Raw genomic sequence first — 27,927 nt, 5'->3', positions numbered from 1 at the left:
TGTAATGGATTCTTTCCCCCCAAGTTTCCTGGATCTTTTTTGTGGGGAAAGGGTTTTCACAGCATCATGATGTGCAGAAATTCCTCTTCACCTCCCAAATCAGGAGGAAATTTAAGAAGTTACTAGAGACTGGACAACATAATGAAGACAGTATAATCTCAGGTCACTGAGATCATTATCTGACCTCCATTTCTAGAGGAATAAGAGGGCTAACATTTAAGGGAAATGTTTCTAGGGGCATAAGAGGGCTAATGTTTAGGGGAAACAGAGCCAGGAGCACAGAGAGATTTCAGATGTGCCTGATTATTTTAATTATTTATATTGGTTCCAATTTTAGCCAGGTTGGCACTTCCTTCCCTCTTTCTCCCACTCCTTCTGTGTTCTGAAAAGGCTGAAACTGTGATTTGTCTTTTAGAACAGTCTGGTTTCAAAAGCTTCTCTCCAGCTGACTCCCCAAAGGAGATGGACCTTCTCGAGTGTGTGCTTTGCAAAGCGAGGAGTTTGCTGTGTCCTGTGGGTGCTGGGCAGGCCTTGGGCCGTCCTAATTTTTTCTAATAGCCTAATTTTCCCCCTAATAACCCCATGACCTAACCCTGCCTGCCTCTGGGCAGGGAGAGGATTATCCTGGCAGTCAAGGTGTCCTGCCCTTGTTGAAGGCCCCAGGAACGTTTCATTAGTGAGAGTCTGGAAACCGTCTGCCCCCTTCTCTAGGCACTCTCTGCTGGGTCCTGGGGGCTCTTTAGGATCACGGGGGGTGGCATGGCATAAGTGGGGGGGCAGGGCTAGGTCCAGAGCCCAGGTCTGGCCCAAGCTGCAGCCACCTGCTTACTCTCTGTGGAACCCTGGGCTCCTTGAAACCAGGGGCTGTCTGGGTCTGTGCTGTGCCCTGGCAGTGGGAAGTGGGCTGGCACACCCTGGGCTCCCATTTCTTGGTCTCGTCCTGGAGGAATCCAGGGAAGATGCAGATTCTTCAGCTGCCACATCCTGGCCATCTGTGTCCTGTGCCAGCTGCTGGGAAAACGCGGTCCAGCTCACTCAAGCATCTGTGTTGCCAGAAGGTCCCAGGAATGGAGATTTAAGAAAGGAAACAAACATGGACATGCCGTGATCTAACACAAAATTTATATAACCTTTTTAAAGACAAAATGAAGACTTTTCAGGCCGGGTTGTTTGGATGGCATTAGGCCATTGCTCCCAGACCCTTCAGAGTTAGTTTCCTCTGCTGAAGGGAGTATTTCTGTGTATTTCTGTGGACATATTTTTGTTTTTTTGTAAAGAAGATAGAGGTGGGGTATTTTTTTGGTTGTTATTAATGTATTTCCAACCAGTCCACCCTAAAGGAAATCAGTCCTGAATATTCGTTGGAAGGACTGATGCTGAAGCTGAAGCTGAAGCTCCAGTACTTTGGCCACCTGATGGGAAGAACTGACACATTGGAAAAGACCCTGATGCTGGGAAAGATTGAAGACAGGAGGAAAAGGGGATGACAAGGGATGAGATGGCTGGATGGCATCACTGACTCGATGGACATGAGTTTGAGGAAGCTCCGGGAGCTGGTGATGGACAGGGAGGCCTGGCGTGCTGCGGTTCATGGGGTCTCAGAGTCGGACACGACTGAGCGACTGCACTGACTGCTGGTGGCTGCCCTGGGTCTTCGTTGTTTCTCAGGCTGTGGTGGGAGGGGCTACTCTGCTGTGGTGCTCGGGCTCCTCACCACGCTGGCTTCTGTTGTTGAGAACACAGGCTCTGGGCACATGGGCACCAGCAGTCGTGGAGCACAGACTTAGTTGCCCTGTGCACTGTGGGATCTTCCCAGACCGGGGATTGAACCTATGTCCCCTGGATTGGCAGGCGGACTCTTATCCACTGCACCACCAGGGAAGCCTTGTGGACATTTTTGAGAGGACAGCTGAGCTGGATGACTTTCTTCCCCTCCCTCCTGCCCCCAGTGCTGAGTCTTGGGGACGGGGTGGGATGTGGCCTGCCTGAGTCCTGCCCGAGAAGTTGCCCTCCTGACTGTTTTCTCCTCTGTGTCTGCTGCAGACAGGCGGGCTGATGGAAGTGTGCTTGGGTCTTTCCCTTTGTCTCTGATCACCCTGTGGCTCCTCCCTCCCTTGTTACTGGAATAGTCTCTTCTCCGGCCCTACTTTTTTCTTTCGGATCTCTCTTCTTCTCCCAATACCTCAGCTATCTCTTGGATAAGGAATCAACTCTTACTGCTGGCTAGTATCTGTTATCTTATCACCATTTTGTGGTATTATAGTAAGTTATGGGAGTAGGGTATCTCTTCACGGCTGCTCCAGCAAAGCACAGCCATTGCTCACCGCCGCCCTTCCTGACCTTCAACGTGGGATAGCTCCTCCTTTTCATTATAGGGGACTGGAATGCAAAAGCAGAAAGTCAAGAAACACCTGGAGTAACAGGCAAATTTGGCCTTGGAATACGGAATGAAGCAGGGCAAAGACGAATAGCGTTTTGCCAAGAAAATGCACTGGTCATAACAAACACCCTCTTCCAACAACACAAGAGAAGACTCTATACATGGACATCACCAGATGGTCAACACCGAAATCAGATTGATTATATTCTTTGCAGCCAAAGATGGAGAAGCTCTATACAGTCAGCAAAAACAAGACCAGGAGCTGACTGTGGCTCAGACCATGAACTCCTTATTGCCAAATTCAGACTGAAATTGAAGAAAGTAGGGAAAATCACTAGACCATTCAGGTATGACCTAAATCAAATCCCTTATGATTATACAGTGGAAGTGAGAAATAGATTTAAGGGCCTAGATCTGATAGATAGAGTGCCTGATGAACTATGGAATGAGGTTCGTGACATTGTACATGAGACAGGGATCAAGACCATCCCCATGGAAAAGAAATGCAAAAAAAAGCAAAATGGCTGTCTGGGGAGGCCTTACAAATAGCTGTGAAAAGAAGAGAAGCGAAAAGCAAAGGAGAAAAGGAAAGATATAAACATCTGAATGCAGAGTTCCAAAGAATAGCAAGAAGAGATAAGAAAGCCTTCTTCAGTGATCAATGCAAAGAAATAGAGGAAAACAACAGAATGGGAAAGACTAGAGATCTCTTCAAGAAAATTAGAGATATCAAGGGAACATTTCATGCAAAGATGGGCTCGATAAAGGACAGAAATGGTATGGACCTAACAGAAGCAGAAGATATTAAGAAGAGATGGCAAGAATACACAGAAGAACTGTACAAAAAAGATTTTCACGACCCAGATAATCACGATGGTGTGATCACTGACCTAGAGCCAGACATCCTGGAATGTGAAGTCAAGTGGGGCTTAGAAAGCATCACTACGAACAAAGCTAGTAGAGGTGATAGAATTCCAGTTGAGCTATTCCAAATCCTGAAAGATGATGCTGTGAAAGTGCTACACTCAATATGCCAGCAAATTTGGAACACTCAGCAGTGGCCACAGGACTGGAAAAGGTCAGTTTTCATTCCAATCCCAAAGAAAGGCAATGCCAAAGAATGCTCAAACTACCGCACAATTGCACTCATCTCACACTCTAGCAAAGTAATGCTCAAAATTCTCCAAGCCAGACTTAAGCAACATGTGAACCGTGAACTTCCTGATGTTCAAGCTGGTTTTTGAAAAGGCAGAGGAACCAGAGATCAAATTGCCAACATCCGCTGGATCGTGGAAAAAGCAAGAGAGTTCCAGAAAAACATCTATTTCTGCTTTATTGATTATGCCAAAGCCTTTGACTGTGTGGATCACAATAAACTGTGGAAAATTCTGAAAGAGATGGGAATACCAGGCCACCTGATCTGCCTCTTGAGAAATTTGTATGCAGGTCAGGAAGCAACAGTTAGAACTGGGCATGGAACAACAGACTGGTTCCAAATAGGGAAAGGAGTACGTCAAGGCTGTATATTGTCACCCTGTTTATTTAACTTCTATGCAGAGTACATCATGAGAAACGCTGGACTGGAAGAAACACAAGCTGGAATCAAGATTTCCGGGAGAAATGTCAATAACCTCAGATATGCATATGACACCACCCTTATGGCAGAAAGTGAAGAGGAACTCAAAAGCCTCTTGATGAAAGTGAAAGTGGAGAGTAAAAAAGTTGGCTTAAAGCTCAACATTCAGAAAACAAAGATCATGGCACCCGGTCCCATCACTTCATGGGAAATAGATGGGGAAACAGTGGAAACAGTGTCAGACTTTATTTTTCTGGGCTCCAAAATCACTGCAGATGGTGACTGCAGCCATGAAATTAAAAGTCGCTTACTCTTTGGAAGGAAAGTTATGACCAACCTAGATAGCATATTAAAAAGCAGAGACATTACTTTGCCAACAAAGGTCCGTCTAGTCAAGGCTATGGTTTTTCCAGTGGTCATGTATGGATGTGAGAGTTGGACTGTGAAGAAGGCTGAGCGCCGAAGAATTGATGCTTTTGAACTGTGGTGTTGGAGAAGACTCTTGAGAGTCCCTTGGACTGCAGGGAGATCCAGCCAGTCCATTCTGAAGGAGATCAGCCCTGGGATTTCTTTGGAAGGAATGATGCTAAAGCTGAAACTCCAGTACTTTGGCCACCTCATGTGAAGAGTTGACTCATTGGAAAAGACTCTGATGCTGGGAGGGATTGGGGGCAGGAGGAGAAGGGGATGACAGAGGATGAGATGGCTGGATGGCATCACTGACTTGATGGACGTGAGTCTGAGTGAACTCTGGGGGTTGGTGATAGACAGGGAGGCCTGGCGTGCTTCGATTCATGGGGTCGCAAAGAGTCAGACACGACTGAGTGATTGATCTGATCTGATCTGAGTAAGTTATGGGTCTTCCCAGGTGACGCAGTGGTAAAGAATCGGCCTGCCATTGCGGGAGACGCAGGAGACTTGGGTTCAATCCTGGATCGGGAAGATCCCCTGGAGAAGGAAATGGCAACCCGCTCTAGTATTCTTGTCTGGGAAATGCCATGAACAGAGGAGCCTGGTGGGCTACTGCTCCTGGCGCCACCAAGGGTCAGACATGATGGAACACACACACACACACACACACACACACACACACACACACACACATACACACAATAAATTATCCTCCTATTCTCATCAAGCCTTTTTTCATAGGATTATATTTTAAAATCTCAGCAGTCGGGCAGGTGAAATTTGCCAGTTCAGGTACTAACAGTTCAGTCCAGTTCAGTCACTCAGTCGTGTCCGACTCTTCAGCTGTCATAAAGGTACCTGCCACTCAAATGGTCTCATATTCTCCAGGGGGATTGGAGAATAACCTCACCCAAACCTGCTGTGTGAAATGAGAACCCTGGGTAGACCTCATTGTAAGGCATTGAAAGAACCCAGTACCTCACCACCCCAAGTAGAGAACTCTTTTCCTTTTTTTTTTTTTCCCCTTTACAATAAGACATTGGAGGAGAAAAACCTAAGCAGCTGTGGATGGATTTTTTGCCCAGGCATAAAGTGTTTTTTTTTTTAATGTATTAGAGAATAATAAGGAAGAAGGGTGGACTTCTCTTATATGTGTGTGTGTGTACCCTTTTTATTTTTTCATTTTTTAAAATGTTTATTTATTTGGCTGTGCCAAATAGTTGAGGTATGTGAACTCTTAGTTGTGGCATTCGGAATCTAGTTCTCTGAGCAGGGTTGGAACCTGGGCCCCCTGCACTGAGAGTGTGGGAGTCTTAGCCGCTGGACCACCAGGGAAGTCCCACTATGCCCTCTTTAAAACCAGGTTATTAAGCACAGATACGAAGTGTCACTTAACCCAACATTTCCTAGTAATCATTTGAAAATAGAAATAATGCTGTCGAATTATCGAGGTGCTTTGGGCTTCCCGAGTGGCTCAGGCAGTAAAAAACTGCCTGCAATGCGGGAGACCTGTGTTCAGTCTCTGGGTCGGGAAGATCCCCTGGAGAAGGGCATGGCAACCCACTCCAGTATTCTCGCCTGGAAAATTCCCTGGACAGAGGGGCCTGGGGGGCTCCAGTCCATGGGGTGGCAAAGAGACAGGACTGATTGACTAACACACACACACACACACACACACACACACACACAGGGTCTTTGGCTTAGAAGTACTATCATCCGCTGGAATGTTTGACACAGATGACGGGATTGGCATTCTGGGGGGAATATGGAGAAAAGCAGCTCTCTGAGCACAGGGAGTTTATCTAATTCAAGTTAAACTGACAAGTCTGCTGAATTACATTCCATTGAAGAGATGGGTACATATCCAGTTGGGGACAGACTCAACCATGAGGAAAGCAGCTCTAGATCTAAAGTACAGAGTGAGAAACGTTGCTGTCAAAAGCCTGTGCGCTTCATTAGGCTTAATCTGATTTTACCCGGAATCTACTTAACACGCAAATGCCGAAATGACTGGCTTAACAAGCTTGGTTATCTGTTTTCCTGGGTAAATGTTGGAAAAGCAGTAATCGTCAGGGTAGGGAAAGAAACGGAGAATGAACTAAAAAGATGATTGCTGGTTGAGACTCGCTGATGAACAGCAGCCCATGGTCTGTGCTGTCCCCCATGTATTTCACTTACGAAGCCTGGAGAGTCCTGGTGACGCTGGAAAGACCGTCACCAAAACAAAAGTTCTGTCATGCGTTTACGCTAAGTTGCTTCTGTCGTGTCTGACTCTTTGCGACTCCATGGACCATAGCCATAGCCCACCAGGCTCCTCTGTCCATTGGATTCGCCGGGCAAGAGTACTGGAGTGGGTGGCCGTGCCCTCTTCCAGGGGATCTTCCTGATGCAGGGATCAGTTTTATCTTTTGGCAATTCTAGTTGGACATCTTCGCTTTCCAGAAAGTTCTTTCACTGAGAACAGGTCTCTGGCTGATTCGGGTGAGGTGATTGCTGTGTGGGGTAGGGGTGGGGGGTCCAGTGGCCTGCTCCTGGTCTGGCCCTCCTTCCTGAAGCGGCACTCTTCAGGAAGACCTGAAGTGGCGGGTCTTCCAAGCATGACGTTAAGACAGGAGGAGGAGCGGCTGATCAAAGCCAGGGGGATGAGCTGAAGTGGAGCTACGGGCGGAGGCCTTGGCGGCCTGCACTGACACGGGGGCTTTGCTGCAGTCAGAGGACCAGCTGTGGATCCTGTGAAAGGAGAACGCGCTGCCTTGGCCAAAGGGCTGCAGACTCAGGTCTCAGTGGCAGAGTCTCAGCTGTGGGCTCCACCTAGGCCCACGTGAATCAGATGATCAACCTTCTGCTTCCTTGCTTTTGTTCTTAAGTTTTCTAGATATTTCTAGAAATACTTGGGGAGAACTGGGCCACTGATGAGAGAAGCGTGACCAGCAGGAAAGTGATGGGGCAGAAAGGAAGCCGGAGCCTGGACACAGGCCGTGGTTATGGTGATGATGACAGTAATTGTGATGATGGCAGTGGTGGTGGTGATGGTGACGATGACGGTGATGATGCCAATGAGGGTGATGATGGTCATGTTGATGATAGTGACGATGATGATGGTCATGAAGGCAGTGATGATGATGATGGCGATGATGGTGATGGTGATAATGATCGTAATAATGATGATGGTGATGGTGATGATGATCGTAATAATGATGATGGTGTTGATGATGATGGCGATGATGACGGTGATGATGATAATGGCGATGATGGTGATGAAGGCAGTGATGATGATGGTGATGATGATGATGATGGTGATGGTGATGATGATGATGGCGATGATGGTGATGAAGGCAGTAATGGTGATGATGGTGATGTTGATGATAGTGACAATGATGATTGTGATGGAGGCAGTGATGACGATGATGATGACAATGACGGTGATGATGATGGTGATGTTGATGATGCCAATGAGGGTGATGGTGATGATGATCGTAATAATGATGATGGTGATGCTGATGATGGCGATGATGACGGTGATGATGATAGTGGCGATGATGATGGTGATGAAGGCAATGATGGTGATGGTGATGGTGATGATGCTGATGATGGTGATGGTGATGATGATGGTGATGATGGTGATGAAGGCAGTGATGGTGATGATGGTGATGGTGATGATAGTGACAATGATGATGGTGATGGAGGCGGTGATGGTGATGATGGTGTTGATGATGGTGTTCTTTACGATGATGGTGATGGTGATTATGATGGTGATGGTGGTGATGATGATGGTAATGTTGATGACAATGGTAGCTACCTTTCAGATTACCATGTACCAGTCAGGGTTCTAGAAACAGCTAATCCTTACCACAACACCATGAGGCAGGAAATATTACTTGTCTCCATTTCACAAGTGAAGACACTGAGGTTAAGTAATTTGCCCAGGGTTGAACAGCCTGTGAAGGCACACCAGCTCTTGGCTCGTGAACCGCTGCTCAGGTGTGCAGACTGCTGCCTTTATACTGTGGAGCCCCTAGGATGCTCAGTGGGTTCAAGGCCACCTGTTGTAACAAGGCAATGTGAAGCAGCCAGCCTCCTTCACAATTATAGACAAAGGACGTAAAGAAGGTAGAGCCAATGGCAGAGAACCTCCTTATCCCTGATTTTGTTTTGTTTTTCCTGACATTCTTGGATTTTACTTTAATGGTGTGGTGGAAAGTTATGGTAGAAAGAGTCTAGAAGTTTCTGTTATCTCTGACCAACATATATTTCTGGAAGAGGTGGAGTTAAATTACTGAGTTTTCCCACATCAAATATAGCTTGGTCCTGTTGCAGTATTAGCTGGATTTAGGGAAAGTAAACTATCCCACCTGCCTGCTTGCTTTGCTGATGATGATCTGGGTGCAGGACAGCAGCTGTAGTCCCCTGACACTGTAGTCAGGTCACAAGTACGCCCTAAGCTGGGCATTTTTATTCAGCAGCATGCTGGGTGTGACTGACTGTGCAAGTCGTTCATATTAAGAATATTTATTAAACACTTGTCATGGCCAAGTCCCTGCCAGACTCTGTGGGTACCAAATGAGAGTCGCTTTAGTGCCTAAGGAATTCAGGCTTGTGGGAAGGCAGACACACCAGGAGGGAAATGTCGTTTGCTGATGTTACATAGTGGCCTCAGTACTGTGCTGAGCCTTTCACTTCGTTAACTCAGGCCATTGAGTGCTCACGAGCACACTATGGTTTTAAGTTCTCTAATGGTGAACCTAGCAGCGAGTGTAGAAGGGACGGTCGGATGCATCTCTCCACTTGTGTGAGAGAAGCAGGATGGTACGGGCCAGGGCAGTTTTGAAGGATGTACACACACTTGTCCAGTCAGCAGTGGGAGGGGAGGCAGGGGGAGGACATCAAGCAGATGGGATGGAAGATGCAGGAACTCAGAAGCATGAATGGGAACTGTCCAGAAAGTTCCAGGAGCTGGGTATGGTGGACACTCACTGAAGCGGGCCCTTCTGTGCAAAGGTTGTCCTGACCCAGCCTCCCCTCCCCGCCCCTGCCCCAGGCACCAGGTACGCTCATTTGGCTTTTTATCCTGAAGACACACGGCGCCTCGCAGGAGAGTAGCTGCTGCCCTTCCACCTCACAATTTAAATTTTCTTGTTGTTTTTCCCGTGGCATAGAAAGTTCCTGAGGCTACTTTGTGCCTCCACTCCCGGAGGATGGTACCTCAGTAAATATTTGTTCCTGGAGTGAGAGGCACCCTCTGAGAAAGGGGCTAAGAGACGGGGATACTTCGTGGGGAGTGGCTGCCATCCCCGAGGCTTGGTGCTTTGAGGTCTGTCCCCACGTTTCGCCGGTCAGTGCACACTTCTGCTCTGCTGATCGCTGTTCTGTTGTACGGATAGACCGTGTCTTGTTCATTTGCTCACCTGGGATTGTTCACTTGTCCACCTGGTAATGGGCATTTGGATTGTTTTTAGCCTTCATCTAAATTTAAGTTTACTATTTTTATTCCTGATCCAAAGCAGGAGTTAGAAATAAGTTCCATTTTCCACTGGGGGATGGGGGTGGGGGGTGGGATACACAGACCTCCTTAGCAAGGGCTTGACTTAAAAAACAATCGCAACCTAAAAGTCGAGAAAGTGTAGACAGTGTTAGTTGATCCGTCTTGTCTGATTCTTTTCAACTGCACGGACTGTAGCCTGCCAGGCTCCTCTGTCCATGGAATTCTCCAGGCAAGAGTACTAGAGTGGGTTGCCATTCCCTTCTCCAGGGGATCTTCCTGACCCAGGGGTCAAACCAGATCTCCCACATTGCAGCCAGATTCTTTACCGTCTGAGCCACCAGGGAAGCCTCTGGTTGGCATTGGAGGGCAGCTGATCTGTGGCTCTAGTGGTATTTCTTCTGCATATCGGAACCCTGAAATTTCATCTGAAATTTCATCGCAGTGATTCTGCTAGAGCATATATCGCCTACTCCTGACTTGAGTGTAGGCTTCCCTGGTGGGCTCAATGGTAAAGAATCTGCCTGCCAATGCAGGAGACAACAGGTTGGATCCCTGGCTTGGGATGACCTCCTGGAGAAGGAAATGGCAACCCCCTCCAGTATTCTTGCCTGGAGAATTCCATGGAAGGAGGAGCCTGGGGGGCTACAGTCCATGGGGTTGCAAAGAGTCGGACACAACCGAACATGAGCTCGAGTCTTAGCTGAGCCCGACTTGAGTGGGTGGCATCGGTAGTAATGAATAGAGGCAGTCTTCAGCCTCAGGTATTCAGAGCAGCCCTGCCTGAAGGGGAAAACACCTTTGCTCTACTGCTGTACTTTCCTCTGGCTCTTAAGCCAAAGCCTCGATTGTGGCAATAGTTAACTGTGTGCGTCTGGGAGTGCATTCCTTCTGCTCTTTGAGGTTCCTGGACAATGCTGGGGTGATAAACAGCTTCCAGTCTTTCCCACAGACTACACTCAGGATCTGAGGTGAGGTCCCACCTCCCTCATTTGTGGCCCAGGCTCACAAAGATCACACCAGTGTAGGAGGACCCCCTTTACACCCCAGCAGCACTCAGACTGGCACTGTGGCATCAGCCAACAGGGCCATCTTTCCCTACTGAAGGGGAAGTGCCTTTTTCCTGCAGGCTAGACCTTCCCCCGGCCCCATTTGGTCCTTCATTCAAACAGTACTGGGACATGCGTGTGTACATCGCACGTGGACTGAAAGCTGGCTGTGCTTAGGTGTTGTCTTCTGTAGGGCCAGGGTTTGTCTTGTGTTTTTAAACAATGGTGGTAATTCACATGCCATAAAAGTTATCCATTTTAAGTGTATGATTCAGTGGCTTGCAATATATTGTAAGATACTCAGAGTTGTGCAACCCTCACCACCACCTACTCTTAGAACATTTTCGTCATCTCAAAAAAAACCCCTTTGCCATGGGCATTCCCTATGCCCCTGTGCCCTCCAGCCCTGGACAGTCATTAGGCTACTTTTTGTCTCTGTAAATTTGCCTTTTCTGGATATTTCATATAAACAAACTCACACAATGTGTAAGGCCTTCTCTTTCATTTAGTGTAATGGTTTTGAAGTTCATCCGTGTTGTAACATGTATCAATAGTTATTCTTTTCTCTGTAACTGAACAATATTGTGGACTTCCCAAGGTGGCTCAGTGGTAAAGAATCCTCATACCAATGCAGGAGACACAGGTTTGATCCCTGGGTCGGGAAGATCCCCTGGAGGAGGAAATGGCAACCCACTCTAGTGTTCTTGCCTGGAGAATCCCATGGATAGAGGAGACTGGCGGCTACAGTCTGTGGGGTCGCAGAAGATTGGGACTCAGCTTAAACAACAACAGTATTCCATTGTGGAGGAGCCACGGGTCCATCTCTTGTTTATCTGTGTGTCAGTTGATGGTCACTGGAGGTTTTTTTTGCGAGGACTTAACGTTTTCATTGGGCTTCCCTGGTGGCTCAGCTGGTAAAGAATCTGCCTGCAATGCAGGAGACCCCGGTTCGATTGCTTGCTTTTACCAATGAGTGGAATTTCTGGGTCCTATGGCAGATCAGTTTAACATCTGAGGGACTAGAGCTGGGTGTTTTCCCTTCACTTCCTCAAGTTTTCTCTGAAGCTAAGGAAGCATACTACTTTGCAAAGATATCTCAGATTTTTGAATCCCAGTCCCTTTGGTATTTAGATCCACGTCAAATTGTTACCATGGAATTACTGCACGAAAACTTGATCTGTGAAACAGCACAGGAAAGGAATGAAGAAGTGACTGTCCCAAGGGCTCTGCTCACGTCCTGGCGCTTGCATGGGGTATTGTGGAAAATGTAATTGCTGTGCAGGGCAGCTGGCCCCGTACTGCCCTCAGACAGTGCAGATGGTTCGCTGCGTGCATGCAGCAGTTTCTGCCTTTTCCTCAACAGTTCTTGGGCACAAGCTCTTTGAGTCCCGCTGTTGTGTTTCCCGAGCTCTCTGCTCTGCCAGGGTTTGCTTTCTTAGAAACTAGGAAGCTGTCTGCAGAGTGTTGTCCGAGACCAGAAAGCACTTGCTTTTAGTTCTGAAGCCATTTTCTGTTCTGTCATTTGAGCCACTATTTCCTCATCTTTCAGAGTTAAGTTCCGATCAGAATAAAGCTCAGACCGAGGATCAGGGAGTTGGTTAGTCTCCTAGCCGTAAACCACTGGCTAATGCATACTTCTTTCCGTGGGAAGGGCCAGTTGAAATGGTACCTGAGGTTTTGTAAGAAAGTACTTTCCCCCATATTCCTAGGTACTTAGTTATTTCTTACTAGGTACAGAAGAGGGACAGAGATGTAAAGAACATAATCGTGAAAAAATAGCCAGTGGATTATATATATTTATAAATCACTTGAAAGTTTTTTTGGTACTTTAAGTCAGCGGTCTTATTTTCCACTCCCAGTAGATTTGTGGGGTAGGCCGGTGGAAGAGATAAAGAGGAAACTGAGGCTCAGAGAAGGTATGGGGCAGTTTACTGACCAAACAAAATAAGTCATACAGCTCTCCTGAGCCTCCATTCCTTATGTGTAAAATGGGTACACTAAGAAATCAGAGAGCAGTGTCAGAGGGCTGTATCAAGCAGTTTGTGTCAACATGCGTAAGTAATCTGAAAATGTAGCATAAAAATTTGAACTTTTTTTTTTTAACTTTAATATATTACCCAAGTGGTTAATACTGTTGGTTGAATAGTTGGAATATACAGGAAAACATAAAGCAGAAGTCTTATTTCCCATTCTCTCTAGCCCCAAACATCTTCCCAGAATATTATTTGTCCAACCATTTTGAAAAGAAATTTGTTAATATTTGTTAATACCTAAAGAATCCCAGGAACGGCGGAGCCTGGTGGGCTGTCGTCTATGGGGTCGCACAGAGTCGGACACGACTAAAGTGACTTAGCAGCAGCAGCAGCAGCAGCAATGAAGCTGAGGGGCTTCCCTGATGGCTCAGATGGTAAAGAATCTGCCTACAATGCAGAAAACCTGGTTTTGACCCCTGGGTCGGGAAGATTCCCCGGAGGAGGGAATGGCAACCCACTCCAGTATTCTTGCCTGGAGAATTCCATGGACAGAGGAGCCTGGTGGGCCACAGTCCATGGGGTCACAGAGTCGGACACGACCGAGTGACTAACACACACACACAGCGAAGCTCAAGGACGTCAGTCGCATCAGAATGACGCAGCAATTCCAATTCCAGTGCTCATTCATGCACTGTGTTAGAGAAAACAACTGGAAACACCCGAATGTCCATCCATGTGGTAATAGATTAATTTTCCATGTGTAGGTGTACAAAAGAATATTCTTGCACAATTGAAATGACTAAACTGAATGCATAACATTTTAAAAACAAGTGTTGAGTATAGAAAGGAAATCCCATACATCTTTACAACACAAAATTTATATGTTGTAATTCATATACAGTAAAAGAATAAGAACACTGATGGAAACACTCATTTCAAGCTCAAATGGCAGAGGTGGCTTCAATATCTATGTCTTACTTCCTAAAAAAGTGAAGTAAATGTGGCTAAATATCAATGTAGTAAAATGTTTTGTGTATTTGAAATATTTCTGATATTAGAAAAATGTTTGACTTATCAACCAACTACTATACTTCTGAAGCACAGAGATGCACTGGGGGTTTTGGCTTTACAGTTTATGTCATAGGGTGCATGTTTTAACTGACTCTGTATATTGTAAAAACCTTTTCGTCATTAAATATACTTCCCTCATTGTTTGTCCTGACCCTCCCAAGACTTCCTGTTCCAATTAATTTTTTTCAGAAATAATTTTTGGAAGTAGTAACTGCTGGGGCTTCCTGTTAATATCTTATAATTATTTTCTATTATTCATTTGTAATTGTTCATAATTATTTCTGGGCTTCCCTGGTGGCTCAGCTGGTGAAGACTCCGCCTACAGCGTGGGAGACCTGGGTTCGATCCCTGGGTTGGGAAGATCCCCTCGAGAAGGGAAAGGCTGCCCACTCCAGTGTTCCGGCCTGGAGAATTCCATGGACTGTATAGTCCACGGGGTCGCAATTATTTCTAGTTCACTTATGATGTATTTGGTCTGTGATACTGGAGGCACTCAGAACCTAAAAGCAGAGAAGTTCAAGTCTGGTTTAGCTAGCACACAAACAATCCATTGAGGAGTTAGGGAATTTGCAACTGGAGCTTTTATATACTATTGCCAAAAATACCAAACATACCTCTGGGTTGGAAAGGATTCTCTTCATCCCTGTTTCCAGAACTCAGTCCCCACTGTGTCCGGGGCTTCCTGCAGTATCCCTGTGTCCTAGGCTGTTGGTCCCTTAGCAGAAAGTGTTTCAGGGGCCTCGTGAGGCTTTGCCATCCTCTCTATTCCTGTGAAATTCTCTTTTTATTTTTTATACCTTTTATTTTGTATTGAGGTAGAGCCGATTAGCAAACAGCGTTGTGACAGTTTCAGGCGGAGAGCAAAGGGCCTCAGCCATACATGTACATGCGTCCGCTCTCCCCCAAACTCCCCTCCCCACCACTTAACATTGAGCTGAGTTCTCTGTGCTATACAGTAGGTCCTTGTTGTTGATCCATTTTAAATATAGCAGTGTGTACACGTCCACCCCAAGCTCCCTAACTGTCCCGTTGTCCATCCTTCCCTTGGGCAGCCACAAGCTCCTTCTCTAAGTCTGTGAATCCGTTTCTGTTTTCTTGTGGAATTCTTGCTCTGGGTTCCTGAGATGCACCAGAAAGTGAAGTGTCAAGGTATTCGTCGTGTCTGACTCTTTGCAACCCCACGGACCGTAGCCTGCCAGGCTCCTCTGTCCATGGGATTCTCCAGGCAAGGATACTGGATTTGAGTTGCCATGCCCTCCTCCGGGGGATCTTCCTGACCAAGGATTGAACCCGAGTCTCCAGCATGGCAGGCAGATTTTTTATTGTCTGAGCCACCCCAAGATGCACAGTGAAGGCAGCCTAAGTGTCCTCCCTGCTCTGACTTCCATTCCCCAATCACTTGTTGGTGAGGAACCCCTTTTAAAACTCTGAAGTACTTTTCCTGTCTGCTTTTCTTTTTTCTCCTGCACAAACCCTCCCATGGGTAGACTGGTACAGCGTCAGAACTAGTAGTCCCCGTAGAAGTATCAAGAATCATTCTGGTCTTCGAATGGGAAGAGTACAGCCCAGGAAGTGGCTTCCACGTCCAGCTTGGTTTCCCTCATTCCCATCTGAGATTATGTTGGCGTGAATGGAGTTCTAAGGTCTGGCTTCCTGATTTGCTACAGACATTTAACCAGTGCTCGGGGAACGCTGATCTGTCGTGCAACGTAATGTTTTACTGTCTCTAAGAGATGAAGTGATGGAAATGGTAACCCACTCCAGTATTCTTACCTGGGAAATCCCTTGGACAGAGGAGCCTGGCGGGCTACAGTTGATGGGGCCACAAAGAGTTGGACATGGCTGAGCGGCTAAGTGATAAGAACAAAGGGAGGAGATGTTAGGTGGGCAGGAAGGCAAGCCACAAGGGGAGGAAGAATGCTCAGAGCTTCGTCCCTCCTGCCCGAGGGGTGGGGCTGGTCACTGCCAGTGCTTCATCTGTTTAACGAACGGTTAGTGTATTGATCCCTACGGTTCATTTCTTCTGTTTATGGTATTTAATGTGTGCAGTTGTAGTGTGAATTAATGAAGGAGGGAAGGATCTCTGAGTAAATGCCTTGGATATAGCTCACTAAAGATTTGAAAATAAGCCCATTTAGATTCTAACGGAGCATCATAGCCAAAAATAAACGTCAGGTCTAAGAGTTAAAAGATATAAAGTTAATCGTGGAAAAATGAGGTGAAACAAGCAAATGTGTGTCAGTTCTCTGCAGGACAAGAATTAAGGGTGGAAGGAGGGCCTTTCTAAGCTTAAACTTTCTGAAAGAAATCCCAGTTCTTACTCCATAATAAGTTAAGGCTCTAATAAGCCAAAACACCGGGCTTCCCTGGTGACTCAGATGGTAAAGAATCTGTCTGCAATGTGGGAGACTCAGGCTCAGTCCCTGGGTTGAGAAGATCCCCTGGAGAAGGGAATGGCAACCGCTCCAGTATTCTTGCCTGGAGAACTCCATGGACAGAGGAGCCTGGTGGACTACAGAGCCTGGGATCTCAAAGAGTCCGTGAATTGCTTTGACCTTTGACCTTTTGGACTGGAAAATTGGTCACTCTACATGAAAGGGGTAAGATGTGTGTTCTGTTTAATATATGACGAGCTCGTGCAAGTCAACATACAAGAGATAGATGAATAAAAAATCCACTTCACTTGTGGCTCCCAAAATACACATTAAAACGGTGAGACGTAACTTTTAAAGCATGAAATGTTAGTCTGGTTTTTGTTGCTTTTAAATGAGAATTCTTATTGTTGACAAACGTGGTGGAATGGGTACTTTTGTAAATTGTTGGTAAGAACATAAATAACTGTTAACTTTTTGGAAATCAGTTTGGCAAAATTCACCAGATGCCATTAGATGTTTGTTCCTTGAGCCCGGAAATCCTGTGTCTAGGAATTTATTCTAAAGAAATTATCCAAAATTCAGGGGAAAAAAAACTTTATAACTGGACTTGCTATTAAATAATTGGTGTGTTCATTCAGTTCAGTTCTGTCTCTCAGTCGTGTTCGACTCTTTGCGACCCCATGGACCGCAGCATGCCAGGCTTCCCTATCCATCACCAACTCCCGGAGTTTGCTCAAACTCATGTCCATTGAATCCGTGATGCCATCCAACCATCTCATCCTCTGTTGTCCCCTTCTCCTCCCGCCTTCAATCTTTCCCAGCTATAGGGTCTTTTCCAATGAGTCATTTCTTTGCATCAAGTGGCCAAAGTATTGGAGCTTCAGCTTCAGCATCAGTCCTTCCAATGAATACTCAGGACTGACTTTTTTTATCATTGACTGGTTTGATCTCCTTGCAGTCCAAGGGACCCTCAAGAGTCTTCTCCAACACCGTTCAAAAGCATCAATTCTTTGATGCCCAGCTTTCTTTGTTACTTACTAATAAAAAGACAAAAGAACAGTAAATAAAACAACAATGAGGTGATAAATTAACAATTATGATATGTCCAGTGCAGCTACTAGATTATGTGTATTGTGATAAGGACATTGAAAATGATCTCACTGAAGGTTAATAAAAGGGCATATAAAATTGATTTAATGTTAAGACCTCAGCTATATTTAAAAACTAAAAGCCTCTGCAACGGTTTTATCTAGCAGAGAAAAAAAAAAGCCAGTGCATTCACCAAGGACTAGGAGAAAGTAAACCCAAAACGTCGATAGCTGTGACAGGTGGTAAAGGTTTTACCTTTCAGAACTACAGATTTTTTTATAATGACTGTGAAGTACTGTTATAATGGGAGAAATTGCCTTTAAAAAATTTCATGACTTAAGTAGCTTACTCAGTGAGAGTAATTTCCTTTAGTTTTATCAGATTTTATTTTAATAGAAGATTCTTTGCTTAAAAAGAGTCAACTCTTCTCAACCAACATCTGAACTCCCCTACTGGGGTTTAAGTAGGTAATTTGCTTTCATTTTAGTTATTTTCTTGTCAATTTGGTACATTGCTTCATGCAATTTCAGTGTTCTAGAAGAAGAGGATTCTATGCTTGGTTACAGGATATAATGGTTTAGAAAGAAATTCTGTGGGTTTATCTGCATGGCTTCTGTAGGGAGAATAAATTGTTGGGTCATCGGCTCTACTCTTATGGTAATGGGAAAGAAACATAGGACTTTCTCGTTTCTGCTATCCTTTGGTACATTGTTTTTGACAATTCAGGGTTATTGGTATGGAGACTAAATCAAATTAGATCATCTAGAGATTTTGGTTGAACCAACATCTACTAAGCATCTATTTATTTTGTAAGAAGTGCAAGATTGGGGATTCATCCAAGGCCTAGAAATAATTACTCAGTAAGTGCTTTAGTTTATTTAACCTGGTCAGTCAGTTTAGTCACTCAGTCATGTCTGACTCTTTGCGACCCCATGGACTGCAGCACGCCAGGCCTGCCTGTCCGTCACCAACTCCTGGAGCCTACTCAAACTCATGTCCATCGAGTCAGTGATGCCATCCAACCATCTCATCCTCTCTCATCCCCTTCTCCTGCCTTCAGTCTTTCCCAGCATCAGTGTCATTTCCAATGAGTCAGTTCTTCACATCAGGTGGCCAAAGTTTTGGAGTTTCAGCTTCAGCATCAGTCCTTCCAAAGAACACCCAGGACTGATCTCCTTCAGAATGGACTGGTTGAATCTCCTTGCAGTCCAAGGGATTCTCAAGAGTCTCCTCCAACACCACAGTTCAAAAGCATCAATTCTTCAGTGCTCAGCTTTCTTTAGAGTCCAACTCATAGCCATACATGACTACTGGAAAAACCATAGCTGTGACTAGACAGACCTTTGTTGGCAAAGTAATGTCTCTGCTTTTTAATATGCTGTCTAGGCTGGTCATAGTCTTTCTTCCAAGGAGCAAGCATCTTTTAATTTCATGGCTGCAGTCACTATGATACTGACCCACATAAAACATGGAGCAGGGCTCTGTAAGAATCCGCTGTGCTTGCTTTCAGAAGTCTAATGCAGTGATGTAAACAAAGCCATAACAATAAATACGAAGCAGTGACTTTTTGATGTATGGATGAATGGATAGCTTGGTGGACAGATGATCTAATGAATGAATTAAGTTGTTAGTGGATGAATGAATGCTTGCCTGAATCCCAGAAAACCTGTCCAGATGCTGCTTAACAGACGCTGGAAAGAAAGTCACTGCTTTCACTGCTCATCCTCTGCTCCTGAGCTTTGTGACTGAAGAACGTAGAAAAAGAAGAGGAGAGAGACAGGGCCCTGCTCTGTGTTCTATCACTGCTGTTATTAATGAAACTTTTCGAGGAACAGCCAGTCCGTAATGACCCCAAAAGCATCATTCACCGCTGAGTACTTCAATATTCTGTGGTCGTATTTCAGATCTATTGAGAAACAAGGATACTGTAAGTCAACTTATTTTGGGCGCTCACAGCCAGCAGTTCTGACTTCAATAAATGATTCATGTCAGGAAAGCGTCTAAGTGCATTTGTTTTCTAGTAAGTCTCACTTCGGGTCCATTATGCATGAATCAAGTCAGAGGAATTGCCTGGCCTCCTTGACATCCCTCTATGAAAATCAGAGAAATGGAAGATTTAAAATCCAGCCTTTTCGATCACCCACCACCCCACCCTCCCTACCAGAGCAGGGTGGGCAACTGCACGGTCTCCAAGAATTCGAGGGTCAAGTGTGCTTAATGACGATGGAGAGGGGCCCGCTGAGAGAAAGAGCCCGTTTGCTAGTGTCTGTGATGCAGAAGAAAAAGAAGGCCAAGATTTCTTTTCTTTCTTTTTGTTGACTTCCCCTCCCTCAAGTTAGCTCTTCCGAGGCCCCACCTACAGAGAGATCTCTGCTGGTCATGACAGAGTCAGCAGGGTGCTTCTTCCCAACCCTACTCTCTGGTAAGGACCCAGGGTATGAAGGCCGTGTGGACTTCCATAAATCAGAAGCGTTCCAGTTGAGGGCGCCTGGCTGAATGGCCCCATTTCCCATTTTCTGAGCCATAACATCAAGAGTGGCTGCAGGTACCTAAGCACCCCCAGGAGAACCCCTGCATGTCCTTATGTCTTTGAAGTCTCCCACCACTCGTTTGGGTCCAGTGTGTCTGCCAGATTCTCCCGTTAACAGAGGAGGGAGGTGAGATTTCTAGAGGCCAAGTCACCAAGGTGATATGGACACAAAGATAGATGCTCAGGGGTCAGACTCAGCCCCCTGACTCAATCCTGCTGCCTCCACTTCCGCATTTGTTTCTTTGATCACTAGTAGAGTCACCATTTCTGGGTTCCCAAGGAGAGCCCTAGTCCAGTGGCCGTGTCCCAGTGCAGAGTACCTTCCCGGACATTTAATACCCTTGACTTGCATTTGCACCTTTAACTGCCATGCATAGCTTCCCGTGGGCTTCCCTGGTGGTTCAACAGTCAGGAGGCCACCTGCAATGCAGGAGACATGGGTTCGATCCCTAGGTTGGAAGATTCCCCTCGAGAAGGAAATGGCAACCCACTCCAGTATTCTTGCTTGGAGAATCCCATGGACAGAGGAGCCTGATGGGTTACAGTTCATGGGGTCCCACGAGTTGGACACGATTTAGCGACTGCACCATAGCTTCCCATGCCCTCGTGGTTTTGTGACCTGGTTTTCAAGCTCTGGCTACTGTCACGACACATCTGCTTGGCTTTCTGAGATGGCCACTCTCTGGGGACCTCTGCTGGTAGCAAGCCCTGCTCATGTGGCCATGGGCGGTGTTTCAGCGTGTGCGTGATGATGAAGAGTTACTGCTCCTGCTGAAGCCGGTGACCCAGACAGACCAGGCGGGCTAGGCCAGATGGAGTGGAGGGATTTGGGCCATAGTCTCATCTTTCCTGGAAAACGATGCCAGAGGCTGTGCTTGGTTGTGTCTGTTTGGTGGCATCCCCACAGTGTCCTGACCTGGCCACCCACAGACCACGTGCGGTCGTGTGTCCATATGGGGGCCTGCTTAAAGGTTAGAGCTTCTCAGTACTGGAAAGGTTAAAGTTGTGACCCTTCCTGCAATACATATTGAACATGAAAGTTATAAGTGTAAGGAAATTTCCAACAAAGTTTGGAACTTGCTGTAAGCCTTTATTTCATTTAATGTTTATTTCTATACATATTTTTACTGATTAATTTATTTGGCTGCACTGGGTCTTAGTTTTGGCATGGGGGATCTTTTAGTTCCGGCATGGGGGACCTGGTTCCCAGGCCAGGAATCAAACCTGGGCCCCCAGCTTTGGGAGCTTGAAGTCTCAGCCAGTGGATCACCAGGGAAGTCTCACGAGTCTTTAATTTTAAAGGCTTTTATTTTTATTGGTTTTCAGTTTATTCTGAAATATTAAAGAGCAGATTTAATGGAAAAAAAATGGAGGTGCTATGATTTGCTGGGGACCCAAGCACGTGTCTGTCTGCGATAGTAACCAGCTCCGGGTTCACAGTGCCCACCCCAATCTGCTCCCTTGGTGATGCAGACACAGCTTGTATCTGCTTATCCTTTACATCGTCCATCTTGTCTGGCCAGAGCTGTGTCCTCAGCTCTTTATTGTAAGGCTCTCTGAGGTCAGGGAAATAACTGGTTTATTCACAGGGCAGCAAAGTGATGAGGGTCTGGGTCTTGTCAATGCCAGTTTTTATTTCTCCTCCACGAGGTTAGAAAAAGGTTCATCTTTATTGTATGTTCAACTCATTTCTTTTCAATTTATCTTATGGCAGTATAGTTGATTCACAATGCTGTGTTCATTTCTACTGCAGCGTGAGGTGGTTCGGTTATACATGTACATACGTGCTTTTTTATGTTCTTCCCCATTTTGGTTTATCACAGGATATTGAATCTAGTTCCCTGTGCTGTACAGGAGGACCTCGTTTATCCATCCTGTACAAGACAGTTTGCATCTGCCAACCCCAAACTCCCAGCCCATCCTTCCCCACTCCCCCTCCTCCCGACCCCCTGGCAACCCCAAGTCTGTTCTCTGTGGCCTGCGTCTGTTTCTGTTTCCCAGAGATGTTCATCTGTGTCACCGCTTAGATTCCGCATACAGGCGGTAGCGTCTGGTATGTGTCTTTCTCTCTCTGACTTCCTTGGTCTGATCATCTCTAGGTACATCCATGTTGTTGCAAATGGCATTATTTCACTCCTTTTTATGGCTGAGTAGTATTCCATTATATCAGTTCAGTTCAGTTGCTCAGCCATGTCTGACTCGTTGCGACCCCACGAACTGCAGCACGGCAGGCTTCCCTGTCCATCACCAGCTCCCAAGGCTGGCACAAACTCATGTCCATTGAGCTGGTGATGCCATCCAACCATCTCATCCTCTGTCATCCCCTTCTCCTGCCTTCAATCTTTCCCACCATCAGGGTTTTGTCTAATGAGTCAGTTCTTCACATCAGGTGGCCAAATATTGGAGCTCCAGCATCAGTTGTTTCAATGAATATTCAGGACTGATTTCCTTTAGGATGGATTAGTTTGATCTCCTTGCCGTCCAAGGGACTCTCGTAAGTCTTCTCCAACACCACAGTTCAGAAGCATCAATTCTTTGGTCCTCAGCTTTCCTTATGGTCCAACTCTCAGATCCATACATGACTACTGGAAAAACTATAGCTTTGACTATATGGACCTTTGTCAGCAAAGTAACATCTCTGCTTTTCAGTATGCTGTGTAGGTTTGTCATAGCTTTTCTTCCAAGGAGCAAGGATCTTTTGATTTCATGGCTGCAGTCACCATCTGTACTGATTTTGGAACCCAAGAAAGTAAAGTCTGTCACTGTTTCCATTGTTTCCCCATCTATTTGCCATGAAGTGATGGGACCGGATGCAATGATCTTAGTTTCTTGAATATTGAGTTTTAAGCCAGCTTTTTCACTCTCATCTTTCATTGTCATCAAGAGGCTCTTAGTTCCTCTTCACTTTCTGCTGTAAGTGTGGTGTCATCTGCATATCTGAGGTTATTGACATTTCTCCCAGCAATCATGATTCCAACTGTGCTTTATCCTGCCCATCATTTCTCGTGATGTACTCTGCATATAAGTTAAATAAGCAGGGTGACAATATACAGTCTTGACGTACTCCTTTCCCAATTTGGAACCAGTCCGTTGTTCCATGTCCGGTTCTAACTGTTGCTTCCTGACCCGCATACAGATTTCTCAGGAGGCAGGTAAGGTGGTCTGGTATTCCCGTCTCTTTAAGAATTTTCCACAGTTTGTTGGGATCCACACAGTCAAAGGCTTTAACATAGTCAATAAAGCAAAAGTAGATGTTTTTTTCTGGAACTCTCTTGCTTTTCCGATGATCCAATGGATGTTGGCAATTTAATCTCTGGTTTCTCTCCCTCTTCTAAATTCAGCTTGAATATTTGGAAGTTCTCGGCTCACGTATTGTTGAAGGCTGGCTTGAAGAATTTTGAGCATTACTTTGCTAGAGTGTGAGACGAGTGCAATTATGCGGTAGTTTGAACATTCTTTGGCATTGCCTTTCTTTGGGATTGGAATGAAAACTGACCTTTTCCAGTCCTGTGGCCACTGGTGAATTTTCCAAATTTGCTGGCATATTGAGTGCAGCACTTTCACAGCATCATTGTTTAGGATTTGAAATAGCTCAGCTGGAATTCCATCACCTCCACTAGCTTTGTTAGTAGTGATGCTTCCTAAGGGCCACTTGACTTCACACTTCAGGATGTCTGGCTCTAGGTAAGTGATCACACCATTGTGGTTATCTGGGTAATCAAGATGTTTATGTACAGTTCTTCTGTGTATTCTTGCCACCTCTTCTTGATATCTTCTGCTTCTGTTAGGTCCATACAGTTTCTGTCCTTTATTGTGCCCATCTTTGCATGAAATATACCCTTGGTATCTTCAGTTTTCTTGAAGAGATCTCTAGTCTTTCCCATTCTGTTGCTTTCCACTGTTTCTTTGCATTGATGGCTGAGGAAGGCTTTCTTATCTCTCCTTGATAGTCTTTGAAACTCTGCATTCAGATGGATATATCTTTCCTTTTCTCCTTTGCCTTTCCCTTCTGTTCTTTTCTCAGCTATTTGTAAGGCCTCCCCAGACAGCCATTTTGCCTTCCTTTTTCGTGGGGATGGTTTTGATCACCACCTCCTGTACAGTGTTACGAACCTCTGACCATAGTCTTCAGGCACTCTGTCTATCAGATCTAATCCCTTGAATCTATTTGGCACTTCCACTGTGTAATGGTAAGGGATTTGATTTAGGTCACATCTGAATGATCTAGTGGTATTCCCTACTTTTTTCAATTTAAGTCTGAATTTGGGAATAAGGAGCTCACGATCTGAGCCACAGTCAGCTCCTGGGCTTGTTTTCCCCTTGTATGTATGTACACATCTCTGGCCACCGTCTGTTGACAGACATTAGGTGAATAGTGCTTTTGTGAACAGTACCGCTGTGAGCATAGGGGTGCACGTCTTTTCAAATCGTAGTTTTCTCTGGTTATATGCCCAGGGGTGGGATTGCTGGATCAGATAGCAACTCTACCTTTAGTTTTTATGAGGCCCTCCATACTCTTCCTCAACTCGTTTCTTTAATTCAGTCTCTATGGGAACTGACAGGTGTTACCCATCATTATGGGCTTCCCAGGTGGTATATTGCTGCAGAACCTGCCTGCCAGTGCAGGTGACATGAGAGACATCGGTTCGATCTCTGGGTCGGGAAGATCCCCTGGAGGAGGGCATGGCAACCCACCCCGGTATTCTCTCCTGGAGAATCCCATGGATAGAGGAGCCTGGTGGGCTACAGACCAGAGGGTCGCAAAGAGAAGGACATGACTGAAGCAAGTTAGCACGCATCCATCATCATGAAGAGAGCCTCAGAACTGACGGCTCTGAAACTACCTTCCTTCGGTCAGGAACAGAGACACAATAACTTCATTAAAACTGGTGAATGGACTTTTTGGGGTCTTACATGCCTACTTTTGTCTCAGAGTCATTCTGGATTGTGTGGATGTCTGAAAAAGAAGGGCAAATGAGGAAAATCTCATGAAAACAAGCAACAGGAATGACTCGTGAGAGCCACAAGCAGAAAGTTTAGTAAGAAATGATGGAAGCTGGTTTGGGGCTGGGGGGCGGGAAGCGGCTGAAGGAGGGGGCGTGTGACCAGCAGCCTGGTTACACAGGCACGCAGAAGCCCCTCCGTGGCCTGAGCTGGCTGCTGCATCTCCTGGGGCAGCAATCCTGGAGGCGGGATTATTGCCTCCATTAAACAGATATGGAAACTGAGGCTCAGAGGTGACAAGTTCCTTTCCCAAGGTCACACAGTGGGTAGATGGAGTCGACACCAGCAGCCGCCTGCTGAGGGTCCCCTTGGGCTGGGTTCCTTGGCCCAGCGGCTCTGTCACGGCCAGAGTGGGAGGGAAAGAGGTGGGCAGGGTGGTGAGACCGCTGTCCTGACCGGGTTGCCGTGGTGACGGTAGGACTCGGAAGGAGGTGGTTTCTAAACTGAACAGAGCTCTCCTTTTTGTGTCTGGCGCCAACTGGTGATGCATGCCCCTCACACCCGCTCCCGGGGGCCCAGAGCTGGTCGCTGGCCATCTCCCCGCCCTTCCTCTCCTTCCGTTTCCATATTTTCAGCCTTCACAGGTGTGTGGCTGAGCGGACAGCCATGCCATGTGGCAGCAATACGCCTGTGAAGATCACAAGCATCTCCTTTCAGCCTCCACCCATCCTCCATTTCTGAAAAGCTTTCATGATTGATTGGCATAGACTCAAGGCAGAAAGGTGGCTGTTTCCTCACTTGGAAGGTTAATTTTCCTCATCTCATTTCAGTTTTGGGTTTCGTGACATGAGAGTTGTATCAGGACTTCATAAAATTTTTTGGAAACTTGCAGGGACTGAACATAATTTAGAAATGTGTTTCAGACTGAGTGTCTTATGAAGTAGTTCACGCACTCTCGGTTGTTGGAGACGCAGTTAGGTGCCAGCCCCCTCCAGCTGCCCCAATGCTGTGATGTCAGAGCTCTTGGCTCCCAGGAACAGTGGGAGAGCCAGATGGGGTTTGGAGACGGCAGGCATTCCACCTGGAAGGAAGGTGCGAACGGGGGCTCTGCAAGACTGACTGGTGGGGCAGTGGCTCAGAAACTCGTGATCAGCCCAACTGTCAGACAGGACCAGGAGCTGAAATGTGGAACCAAGTCCATGAAATAAGGCCAAGTGCATGTGGAGTGCAGCTGCCTTGGACTTCCTGTGTTAAAAGCAGCCTGACCTGAGCTGGGGCTTCAGACCTTTACCCCCCTTTTGACCTTTGCACGTTACCTAATCTCACTAAGGGCTTCCCTGGTGGCTCAGATGGTAAGGAATCTGCTTACAAAGTAGAAGACCCAGGTTTGATCCCTGGGTCGGGAAGATCCCCTAGAGAAGGAAAAGGCTACCCACTCCAGTATTCTTGCCTGGAGAATTCCATGGACAGAGGAGCCTGGTCGGCTATAGCCCACGGGGTCACAAAGAGTAGGACACGACTGAGTGACTAACACTGTCTTTCAGTAGTCTCACTAAACCTCAGCTTCTTTATCTGTAAAATGGGAATAACAATGCCTTCCAGAGTAGGTTTTGGTGACAGTTATTGAGATAATGTGTGTGTGAAACTTTCAGTAGACTTACCTTGCCGCCCTGGTTACTGCTCAGAAGGCCTGAAATTTCACTCCTGATATTTCAGTCTGGTAGATGCCAGAGCTACGAAAGGCCTTAGAGAATGCTTCATTTAATTCCTTTTATCTTTGCTTTTTCTCATGACAGAAAAAGTTACCTAGCTTATCCATCTGGGTTTAGCTGAGCCCTGGTTTCCTTAGATTAGAGTTAAAACTCTTTAGAATTTGTTTTTCTCTTATAAGCTGTTCAGAAACAACTATTAAACTTAGAAACTTCAGTTTTCTGCAGACTTATGTTTTTATTATCCTAAAATTAGATTCTGGAAAGAGACTGAGGGTTATTTATTATCGGATGTAATGAAAAAGTTGAGTATGATTTATGACTTCTCCAGAGTTTGGTTTATTTTAATGGACTTCATGGAGAGTACAGGAATATTAGACAAAGGACTGATCCATCAAATTTTAAATAAGCTAATTTTATAGAGGCTTCTGCCAGCCCATTGGTCAGTGATCATTTTGTAACTGAGGAATGTTTTAGTTAGAGATGGTCCCCGAGACAGTTGGATTCAGGGTAGAACACTTTCTCTTTGGTTTTGTTTTGGGCTGTGGGCCAGTGTAACTCCCAGGAATCCAAAAACTAAATTTATCCTTGCTTCTCAGGAGGAAGTGCTGAGTGACGGCCGCGGGCTGCCGCAAGTCAGTTGCTGCCCTCTTGGAGATTTTTGCTAAATGTATTTAACCTAAAGTAGAACTGAGATCTGAAAACTGGATGACGGGAACACCCTACCCCTCTTCTCACCTGGGTCGGAACCTGCATCCCTTGCCTTCCGGGCACCCTGTCCCTGGACATTTTGTGCCTTCCAGACCCCAAGTACTGGTCCAGGAACACACCCACAAAGATAACTGCTGGTGCTGTTTTTAGAGGGCTTCCCTGGTGGCTCAGGCGGTAAAGAATCTGCCTGCAGTGCAGGAGATGTGGGTTCGATCCCTGAGTTGGAAAGATCCTCTGAAGAAGGGAATGGCTACCCACTCCAGTATTCCTGCCTGGAGAATCCCATGGACAGAGGAGCCCGGCGGGCTACAGTCCATGGGGTCGCAAAGCCTCGGACACAACCGAGGGACTAACACACACACAGTGTTTTTTGGAGTTGTGATTATTCTTTCTATATATAATTTGGTGACCTTTATCTCTTAATATCATAACAAAAATCTATCCATGTTGTTGTTCAGTCGCCCAGTCGCGTCCAGTTTTTGCGACCCCGTGGACTGCAGCACTCCAGGCCTCGCTGCCCCTCCCCATCTCCTGAAGTTTGCCCAGGTTCATGTCCATTGCATCGGTGATGCCATCCGGCCATCTCATCCTCTGCCGCCCTCTTCTGCGTCTTACTACAAACCTATTATA

General features: G+C 46.1%; 1 protein-coding gene across 3 annotated transcripts in view; it reads left to right on the top strand.

Moving 5' to 3' along the window:
- Positions 1 to 27,927, top strand: part of AGPAT4 (1-acylglycerol-3-phosphate O-acyltransferase 4) — a 135,896-nt gene that overhangs the window by 17,737 nt on the left and 90,232 nt on the right. The window contains exon 1 of one of the 3 annotated variants that reach the window (XM_005211101.5): positions 15,218 to 16,539. The gene's annotated coding sequence lies outside the window, so the exon portion shown is untranslated. 3 annotated transcript variants of the gene reach the window in all.

Source organism: Bos taurus, chromosome 9, assembly GCF_002263795.3.
Source record: "Bos taurus isolate L1 Dominette 01449 registration number 42190680 breed Hereford chromosome 9, ARS-UCD2.0, whole genome shotgun sequence".
Classification (NCBI taxonomy): domain Eukaryota; kingdom Metazoa; phylum Chordata; class Mammalia; order Artiodactyla; family Bovidae; genus Bos; species Bos taurus.
This window is presented reverse-complemented; position numbering and strand designations above follow the sequence as displayed.